Raw genomic sequence first — 8,119 nt, forward strand, 5'->3', positions numbered from 1 at the left:
GGCTTTCTTCCTGGGAGGAGAAGTATGTCAACAGTTTTCATCCTGTCCCCAGCTACATGCTGCTGAGGCTGAGTCCCAGGTGATTGCAGTTGAGAAGTGGGGGTTTCCTTCTTCCGCCCAATCTTCATTTGTGGGACCAAGGCTCTACCCTAGATGCAGTGTGCTGAGAAGAGTGGAGCCCTAATCACCATTCCCCTGGCTCATGAGGTGGTGGCTCCAACTCAGGCTGATGTCCCCCTGCCAATTTTTCAGCTCCTAGAACAGAGGCTTCACACAGAGAGAAGCTTGCCATTGTGCCCACACCCAGATCTAGAGCCCTGGCTCTGAGATTTTGCCTGGAAGGAGAAGCAGTCCATAAAGCAGATAGCTCCTAACATCTTTCCAAAGGAACCAACTTTATTTACAACACAGCACAGAGAAATTCAAACCTAAGAGCACTCTCAAGAATAGTGAAGGTTGTGGTGAAAGGCACTGGGAGGAGATTCATAGATTTAATGAAGATACAGCCTAGACTGTAGGCTGATAGGTGGCAGGAGTGAACCAGGAATAAAACAGCTGGAAGAAGCTTTCTTGGGGTCAGAATAAATATCAAGTGTGAGCTTCAGAAACTATTTTTCAAAGAAGCTATAATTTGATTGTATTAATTTATAGAACAATTTATGCCACCAGGAATTTGTTGAACAAGATAGAGCAATCAGCTGGAAATGAATAGAGTTTAACAGATGGATGTGGCCAGAAAAAGAGAGAAAGAGTCCTACCAATACCACTGTCATGTCAGGGTGATTGTGGGTGTATCCAAAGCTGCTCCTCCTTGAGGAACAATTGTTATGGAAACGGACTCAGCAAGAAGCAGTCTGCACTCAGAGAACTGGAGAGTCAGGTATTTATTATGCCAGCAGGCCCAGACAGACTAATGCCTGAAAATCTGGACCCTCAGCTCAGGTCTCACAAGGTTTTTATAAGTGGACTCTTCCAGAGCTTTTTTTACATTCTTTTTCCTCTTTTCTCAGCATTCACTAGGCTAGCATATGTGGGCTGTGCAGATAAGCAAGCTTACAGAAGCGAAAAATATAAGCATTGATTAATAGCCAGACTAGTGGAGCAAGCAAATATAGTTTCAAGGATACGACAGGCTTATGAGCAAGTTTCTTTTGCATTTTTTCCCAACACAATAACAGAAGCTTAACACTGTGTGTTTGTGGAAAACACTAAACTAATATAATCCAGTTAGTCTTTTTGAAAATAACAAGCCAATAACAAGCCCCAGGTTTGGGGGTGGAAACAGACCAGTATCTAGAGTTGCTATAATATGTTACCTAAATGTCCAGTTCCCAACAAAAATTATGAGATATGCAAAGAAACAGGAAAATATGATCCATATGATCCTGGGGGAAAAAACAGGAAACACAAATTACCTGTGAGAATGAGTAGATGTTAGACTTAATAGAAAAAAATCTCAAAATAAACATTATAAATATGTTTACAGAATGAAAGGAGACCGTGATTAAAGAAGTGTAAGTATAATGACAGTATCAATCAAATACAGAATACCAATAAACACATAAAAATTACTTTTTAGGCTGGCCAGTTGGCTCAGTTGGTTAGAACACAATGTTATAACATCAAGGATCAAGGTCAAGGAGTTTGAATCCCGGTACTAGTCAGCCACCAATATATATATATATATTTTTTTTTTCTATATTTATTTTTTAATATATTTTTCTAATATATATTTCTAAATATTTTCAAAATATATATGTATTTTTCTAAAAAACCCAAGGGAAAATTCTGAAGTTGAAAAGTATAATAACCGAAAAAAAATTCACTAGAGAGGCAAAAGATTCAGTAGCTTCAACTGGCAAAAGTAAGAATTAGCAAACTTGAAGACAGATCAAGAGAGATTATGCAAGCTGAAAATCAGAGTGAAAAAAGTGAAGAAAAGTGACCAGAGCCTCACAGAAATGTGGAACACGATTAAGTGCGACAACATATGTACAATGGAAGTACCAGAAGGAGAGAAAAAAAGAAGCTAAAAAAATGTGAAGAAATAATGGCTGAAAACTTCCCAAATGTATTGAAAAACAATAACCTACACATCCAGCAAATTAATGAACTCCAAGTAGAATAAGCATAAAGAGATTCACAAACAGACATGTCATAGTAAAAGTGCTGAAAGTCAGAGATAAAGAGAAAATCTTAAAAGTATCAAGAAAAAATTATTTGTTACTTACAAGGGAACCTTAATAAGATTAACAGATGACATGTCATCAGAAACAGTGGATGCCAAAAGGCAGTGGAATAACATAGTCAAAGTGATCAAAGAAAAAAAACTGTCAACCAAGAATTCTACATCCAGCAAAGTTATCTTTCAAAAAGGGAAAGCAAATAAAGACATTCCCAGACAAACAAACAAAAACTGAAGAATTTATTGCTAGTACATCCACCTTACAAGAAATACTGAAGGAGTTTCTTCAGACTGAAAGCAAGTGACCCTAAATAGTAATTCAAATTCACTCATATATAAAACAGAGAGCATCAGTACAGGTAATTAAGTAATTATAAAAGGCTGTGTAAATGTATTTTTTCTCCTTTTTTTCTTTACTGATTAAGAAAGTAATTGTATAAAATTTGTATAAAATGTATTGTTGGGCCTATAACATATAGAAAGGCAATATATTTGCCAAAAGCAACACAAAAGAGGTTCGTGGAAGTGAAGCTTTGTTGGACTAAAAATATATAGATGGTAAAGCAATAATTATAACAATATATTGGTGGATTTGTAACATTAATAGACATAATATGCATAACAACAATTCCACAAAAAGGGAGAAAAGGTAAGGTGATAGAGCAATATCGAGTAATATTTCTCTATATTACTGGTATTCAGCTAGTATAAATCTGAAGGTAACTCTGAATAAGTTCAGATGTACATGATAGACTCTAAAGCAACCACCAAGATAAAAATCTCAAAATATAATGAAAAAATGTTTAAAAAGTTCAAATGCTACGTTAGAAAATATTCACTTAATGGAAAATAAAGCAATAAAGGAGGAAGAGAGGAACAAAAAAATTAAGACATATAGAAAATAAAAAATAAAATGCAGACAAAAATCCAACTATATCAATAATGATAAATGTGAAGAGATTAAACAATACAATAAAAAAGCAAAGATTGTGTGGATTAAAAAAATGATAAAACTATATGCTGTCTACAGAAGACACATTTTAGATTCAAGTATACAAATCTATTGAAAGTAAAAAGACAGAAAAAGATATATCATGCAAACAGCAATCACACAAAAGTTGGAGTGGCTATACTAATATCAGACAAAATAGACTTCAAAATAAAAAAGTTACTAGAAATAAAGAGGGACACTTCATAACGATAAAAGGGTCAATCCATCAGGAAAATACAGCAATTGAAAACATGTGTGCATCTAACAACAGAGCTCCAAAATATATGAAGCAAAATATATGAAGTGAAAAATCATTCTACAATAACAGTTGAAGACTTCAAACTCCATTTCCAACAATGGATAGAACAACTATACAAAATATCAACAAGTGCAGAAGACAGACTACACCCTAAACCAACTAGGTATAATAAACATATATAGAATACTCCACCCAACAAGAGAATATACATTCTTCTCAAGTGCACATGGAGCATTCTCCAGAATAGACCATATACCACACCATAAAACAAATTTCATGAAATTTAAAAGGATAGAAACAATTCAAAGTATATTCTCTGATCACATAGAATAAAATTAAAAATTAAGAGAAAAATATGGGAAACTCACAAATATGTAGAAATTAAACAAAACACTCCTAAATAACAAATGGGCCAAAGAAGAGATCAAAAGTAGAATCAGAAAATACTTTGAGATAAATGAAAATGAAGACACAGATATAAAAAGGTATGGGGTGCAGATAAAGCAGTGCTCAGAGGGAAATTTATAGCTGTAAATGCCTATATTAAGAAAAAAAGAAAGATCTCCAGTCAATAACCTAACCTAACACCTTAAGGAACTGGAAAAAGATGGGCAAACTAAAAGTAAATCAAGTAAAAAGAAGGAAATGATAAAGATTAGAGCAGAGATAAATGAAAAGATCAACACAATTGACAAAACTTTAGCTAGATTGACCAAGAAATAAAAGAGAGAAGACTCAAATTACTGTAATCAGTAATGAAAATGAGGACATTACTACTGACCTTATAGAATTAAAAAGGATTTTAAAGGAAAAGTATGAAAAATTGTATGCCAATAAGTTAGATAACTTATATGAAATGAACAAATTTCTACCAAGATACAAACTACTGTAACTGACTCAAGAAGAAACAGACAATCTTAACTGACCTGTAATAAGTGAAGAGATTAAATCAGTAATAAAAAAAAACTACCCTTAAAGAAAAGACCAGGCAGCTTCATCACTGAATTCTAGAAGACATTTAAAGACAAACTAAGTTTCAGTTATGCAAGATGAATAGGTTCTAGAGATCTGCTCTACAACATTGTGCCTATTTAACACTGTATTGTGCATTTAAAATTTTGTCAAGAGCGGGGCCGGCCCGGTGGTGCACTGGATAGTGCGCCGCTTGGGAAGTGCGGCGGCGCTCCTGCCCGAGGGTTCGAATCCCACATACAGACCGGTTCCCACTCACTGGCTGAGCAAGGCGCGGGAGCAACACCGAGGGTTGCAATCCCGTTGCCGGTCCCCGGTCCGGTACGGGGGCAACACTGAGGGTTGTGATCCGTTGCCCGACATGGAAAAAGACAAAAAGACAAAAAAAAAAGAAAAAAAAAAATTTGTCAAGAGAATATATCTCATGTTAGGTGTTCTTACCACAGTAAGATTAGATAGATAGATAGATAGATAGACAGACAGATAGATACCAACTCTTCACAAACTCTCCAAAAAACCATAAGAGGAAGGAACACGTCCCAACTCATGTTATGAGGCCAATAGTGCCCTGGTACTGAAACATGACACAGAAATCGCAATAAAAGAAAACTACAGATCAGTCTTTTGAGTATGGATACAGAAATCCTCAGCAAAATGCTAGCAAACTATAGCCAGAAACATAAAAAAATTGCACACCATGGCTAAGCAGGGTTTATCCTAGGAATGAAAGGTTCGTTCAACATCCCAAAATCAATTAATGTAATACATCATATCAATAGAATAAAAACCAAATATCATATGATCATCTCAATAAAAGACATTTGACAAAATCATAAGGAATATACTAAAAAACTATTAGTACTAATAAAAAGTTCAGCAAGTTTAGAGAATATAAAATCAATATTCAAAAATCTATGGTATTTTTATACACTTGCAATGAGCAATCCAAAAATGAAATTAAGAAAACAATTCTATTTACAAAAGCATCAAAAATAGGAATATACACAGAAAAAACTTAGCCAAAGTGGTGCAAGACTTGTACACTGAAAACTACAAAACATTGTGGAAAAAAATTTAAAAGACCCAAATGAATGGAAAACTATTTTATGTTCATAAATTGGAAGACTTACTTTTGTAAAGACAGCAATATTCCTCAAATTGATCTACAAATTCAATGCAGTCCCTATCATCATCCCAGCTGCCTTATTTGCAGAAATTGACAAGCTAATCTTAAAATTCATATGAATTTGCAAGGTGTCCCTAAGCAGCCAAAACAATTGGGAAAAGTAAAGCACAGTAGGAGAACTCACACTTTACAACTTCAAAACTTACTACAAAGCTACAATAGTCAAGACAGTGTTTTACTGGCATAAGGCTAGACATATAGGCAAACAATAAAATTGAGAGTCCAGAAATAAACATATACATCTATAGTCAATCAATTTTCAGCAAGAGTGTCAAAATCATTCAATGGAAAAATAATACTCTAAGAAAGTGTTCTGGGACAACTGGAGATCCACATGCAAAAGAATAAAGTTGGACCCCTACCTCACATCATATATACAAATTAAATGAATCACAGACCTAAATATATAACTAAAACTATAAAACTCAGAAGAAAGCATAGGAGTAAATCTTCATGACTTTGGATTTGACAAAGTATTGTTAGACATGACCCCAGAAGCACAAGCAACAAAAGGAAAATTAGGTAAACTGCACTTCATCGAAATTTAAAAATTTGTGTTTCAAAGGACACTGTCAAGAAAGTAAAAAAAGAATACACCGAACGGCAAAACAATTTTCAAATCATATATCTGATAAGGGACTTTTGTATCTAGAATATATAAAGACGTTTTACAACTCAGTAATACAAGGGTACAGCAAAATGTTCAAGGAAAAATAGAATTATAAGATAATACTAATCTTATGAACTTTTTGAAGATCCCTTGTACAAGGACTAATGTTTCAGTTTAAAAGTGAGCAGAGGATCTAAATCAACATTTCTCTTTAAAAGATATAAGATGTAATTAGAATGTGAAAATATGCTTGACCTCTTCGGTCATTAGGGAAATGCAAATCAAAGCAGAATAAGATACGACTTCCCACTCACTAGCATAGCTAGAATAAATAAGTCAGATAATAACAAGTGCTCGAAAGGATGTGGAGAAACTAGAACCCTTATTCATTGCTGGTGGGAATGTAAAATGGTTCAGCCACTGTGGAAAACAGTTTGGCATTTTCTCAAATGATTAAAAATCGAGTTACCATAGGACCCAGGAACCCAAAAGAACTGAAAAAGTTTTAAAACAAACAAACAAAAAACTTGTACACGAAGGTTCATAGCAGAACTATTCACAACAGCCAAAAGATGGAAACAAAGCAAATGTTCATTGATGAGTGAATGGATAAAGAAAATGTGGTTTAGCCACACAGTGGAATGTTATTCAGCTATAGAAAGTAATAAAATACTGGTACATGATATAACATGGAGGAGCCTTGAAAACATTACGCTAAGTGAAAGCAGCCCGTCACAAAAATCTACATATTGTATGATTCCATTTATATGGAATGTTCAGAATAGGGAAATATAGAGAGACAAAGTATATTAGTGGATGCCAGGGCTGGAGGGAAGCGGGATAGAAGGATGAGGGCTAAGAGGTTCAGGTTTCTTTTGGGGTGATAAACACGTTCTGAAATTAGCTGTAGTTATGGTTGCACATATCTGTTAATTACACTAAGAGCCACTGAGTTGTTAACTTTAAATGGGTGAATTGTATGATATGTCAATTTATGTATCAATAAAGCTGTGTTTTAAGAAACAAGCAAAAAATTTTAGTAAGGCAATAACAAAGGATTACAACATAAACAATACAGACAAAAAATATGGAGAGGTAATTCCCAGAACAGGAAATGCAAGTGGTCAACGCATAAGGCATGGTGTTGACCTCAATAATAGTCAGAGAAATGTAAAATAAAACAATGAGATACGTTTTTATTCAACTACATCAGACTGACAAGAATTAAGAAAGTATAAAACACTCGGTTCTTAAAATAATAGAGAGAAAAGGTCTCCACGCATTGCTGGCTGGAATTTAAATTGCTACATATTTTTTGGCAATATTAACATCAGCAATGGAAACATGCCCATTAAATTAAAAATATCTGCACTCTTTGACTTCCTGGCCCCTTTTGTAAGACTCTAGCTCATAGACACAAAGTACGTGCGGCTACAGTAAAAAGAGTCTTTACTGCAGCATTATTGTGGCAAAGAGAACACGAGTTGGAAATTGAGATGTCTACGACGTTTTATGAACTGCAAAAAAGCAAGTTGCAGAGTGAGAGTCCAGTTTGATCCAATTTTTGTAAAAACAAACAGCAATAAATGCATGTGGGTGTACCTGTGCAACGTTTTTATGTCCATGCGAACATAGAAACACATGCAGACGGACATATAATTAAGGAGCTTCCATTTTTGTGTACGTTTGTGTCTCGTTTCGCTAGTTTGATTACATTTGCAGCTTGAACAATCCAGAAAATTTTCAGTTAAGAAGAGGGAGCGGGAGCGCGGCGTGGCCCTGGCCTTTCTGGGTGCGCTCCTCTTACAGGCAGTGCGGTGGCCCCGGGCGTCGCGTCTAGGCGGGGATTACAGCAGCCGGGTTGCCGGCGATGAGTCAGTGCGCGGTGCTGATGCTGCTGCCATCTCATCGGCTCC

The sequence above is a fragment of the Galeopterus variegatus genome, unplaced genomic scaffold (assembly GCF_000696425.1).
Source record: "Galeopterus variegatus unplaced genomic scaffold, G_variegatus-3.0.2 Scaffold6608, whole genome shotgun sequence".
Taxonomy (NCBI): Eukaryota; Metazoa; Chordata; class Mammalia; order Dermoptera; family Cynocephalidae; genus Galeopterus; species Galeopterus variegatus.